This window comes from Danaus plexippus, chromosome 12 (genome assembly GCF_018135715.1).
Source record: "Danaus plexippus chromosome 12, MEX_DaPlex, whole genome shotgun sequence".
In the NCBI taxonomy this organism is placed as follows: domain Eukaryota; kingdom Metazoa; phylum Arthropoda; class Insecta; order Lepidoptera; family Nymphalidae; genus Danaus; species Danaus plexippus.
In genome coordinates, this window is record NC_083545.1 from 7,087,168 (window position 1) to 7,090,308 (window position 3,141).

The 3,141-nt window shown below is 28.7% G+C and overlaps 1 non-coding gene across 1 annotated transcript; it reads right to left on the reverse strand.

Moving 5' to 3' along the window:
- Positions 1-479: 479 nt before the first annotated feature.
- On the reverse strand, positions 480-551 carry Trnat-ugu (transfer RNA threonine (anticodon UGU)). The gene has a single exon. It is a non-coding gene; the product is annotated as a tRNA-Thr (tRNA).
- Between the last annotated feature and the right edge of the window lie 2,590 nt (positions 552-3,141).

Here is a 3,141-nt window from a genome sequence, read left to right on the forward strand (position 1 = left end):
TAGTATTCTCTTGTTGTGTTTTACCCCATTATTATTCTACTCATATGTTCTTTTAGTAAAAACCTGACACAGAATGTTTATTAGTAACTAGATTTACATTCACAGTGAGACTTTAAGATATAGTTAAAAATAATCGTGGTATAATTTATTTGATGTGCTCATTTAAAGTGAATCAAACTCACTTAGAAAGAAAAGAGTAATCTGACTATGACTTTGTGTATTATTACAAACATTCAAGTTTATTATTGAAAACATAATTAAAAAAAATAATTACTAATAATTTTGTGTAACAAATTTTTCAGTATATTAGGTATGCTTTTGTTTTTTTTATATATTTTCACCAGATATCGCATGTTTTTGAAAACTTACACTTATAATTAAAGTTAGAATTGTTTGAAAAGATGTTGTTTCTTTGTTCTTAAAATTTATGTAAAGGCAACAAAATATGAGAAAAATAATAGCACATTCACAAACCATGTTGCCTCCTGTGAGAATTGAACTCACGACCCCTGGTTTACAAGACCAGTGCTCTGCCACTGAGCTAAGGAGGCTGACGTGTTTTGTTTCTTTATTTTAAGTAAATTGCTTAGTTTTCTAATGTTTTAACAATTTAAAAATCATCATATTTTGCAAGTGGAAATAATTTATTTCTTGTTATGGTTGTGAAAAAGGTAATATTATACAAAAGTGTTAAAGCAGCACTCTCAACTATTATTTGCAACGATTTCTTTATACAAACAAATATCACTAACAGTAAATATGATGAATGTATAATTTCTTATTTTTTGTTTTTATTTTATAAAAAATAGCCAATAATTACGGAATTCATCTGATAGGTAAATGGTGGATTGGTGACACCTCTAAGTATTTTTCAGATGTGTTCTGATGCTAGAGACTGAAAGATTTTAAAGAGTCATTTTCTAATTTTCTTAAAAGGAAAAATAAAATAAAAGTTTCCAGCAAGTCACTTACAGTACGAACATCTGTTTCGTTTGGTATCTGGTTATGCCCATAATGAGCTGAAATCCTTTACTAATACGTGAATGTTTGGTTTTATTTTACTACACTTACCAAATGCAAATAATTTACGTAAATTATTGTCTTTTAATCAATAACTGCAAAAAATTATTAACATTTTATTTAAGTGAATTTGTGTTAAATTTCTTAAATGTTCTCACAGTCTCCTGTCACGACAATTTATGAAACGACTCGTATTTACATTAATGTCATGGTGCATGAATTTGCCGTTTATCAAACATGATTCACTAGAAATTAATCCATTTTCTAGCTAGCTCAAAACGGATCGAAAATGGAAAAAACGTAAGGAATCACAGTTTTTTCCAAATATTATGTCCAAATTGTGGATGTTTAAAATAAGCTAAGTATGTTATTTTTAAAATATCTACCCTTCAGATAGTTCTTTTTAAAAATGAACGATTAAAAAAAACTTTGGGAACAAACTCTTATTCATAAAATTGTTACATCATATATTCTTTACAGTACATTTATATTTCCAAATTAATTGGGGTTCATTTTAAAGTACAAAGAATGTCAAAATCACAGGATAACCAGACCTTGATTGCATTACCCCGTCCTCAATACGTCGACTCTAAGCTTGTTTGGAACGGCTCGAGCCACAAAAAGCCAACCATTGATATAAATATCTTTACACACACACACTAAATTTATACTTTTAACTTTTTTGATTCAATTTGTATTTGTGGAAAAATATTTCGATGGAGGTCTCGATGGGATCTACAGTAGCAGTCATTTGGTCCAAATTTCTATGACAAATGATAATGAAACAAGTAACACTATTATCAAATAAATATTTGAGAGAAACAAGCTTTTTTATTCAGTCAAAATATTTAATAAATCATTAAAGTAATTTAATTACATTTTATCAAAAACCCTGCTTGTACCACGTACCACGGCATAATACAGTATAAGCATATGCACGTCAGCTAGTAACTCTTACTGGTTATATTACGTGATGAACAGACTGACGGACAACAACTGCTACTTTCAAATGTATAAGAAAATATAAATAATATATAAGAAAAACGGTGAGTAAATATTATTTTGACAAAGAAAATACGCCTTTTTGCACGTCTCCCCACGGAGTTCACAGGAGTACTGTGACATTTGTAGGCATCTACCTAGATGTGATATCAGTATTCCATACACGACCGCACCTAGGCTTTGTATAAACAAAAAATCTTCCTATGAAATTAAACAGAACGATTCATTGATTGGGCCCCATTAAAGCTGTCATTATCATATGACTAGGAATAAGAACAAAGGTAAGGTGTTGACCCGAGGATACTTGCATCCCGGAGAATTGAAAGGAAGGTTATCTTCCTCACACAAATACATATTATTTTATAATAAAATAATAATCAATATCTTTGCAGCCGCCAAGGACCAATGTTTTTGATATGAATTACTTTTACAAACTAGTTTTCAAATTTTTGATATTTCCTGAAAAGAAAGAAGATCATTGATTATGAAAAATCTATTCTATTAAGTTTTATTTAATTTAAAATATTTTTTTCTCACGATAAAACGCTGTGTGGCAGATTTTATAAAATTATAGGTCCAAAAAAGCGACGTCTAAAATTATAGTCGTAAACTTGAAAAACTTTAAACTTTTTGTGCTTTTATATTGGTACTTTTATTTATGGAATTATTTGTAATTTTTGCAACATCTAAGAAAATACTTGTAATTTTCGCTACTTTTCAATAATTATTGCCTATCTGGGAATGTTGTTACATATTGAACTTATATTTCCCGATAGTGACACTATAATTCATACATAAATTTTAAACACTTTTTATTTATTATTTAGCGATAATTAAGACAAGTTTTTAATTGTATTTAAAACACTGTCTTCCTGTGAATTGATAAATTATTAATAATATCATTCATCAGAGTTCATCGGACTATTGGATAATGTTTTGAAGGCACAGTTCACTGATGTTTGGTTAGGCTTCTGTTCATACTCTGTGGTATACGAATGTTTATATTTGCTTTTGATACGTTTCTTGTGGTTAATACATGATCTCCTTGAATAAGTTTTGGGTAAACATAGCAATGGTTATTTTATTAAGTAAATTACAGTTATTTATTTATTTTTTCTA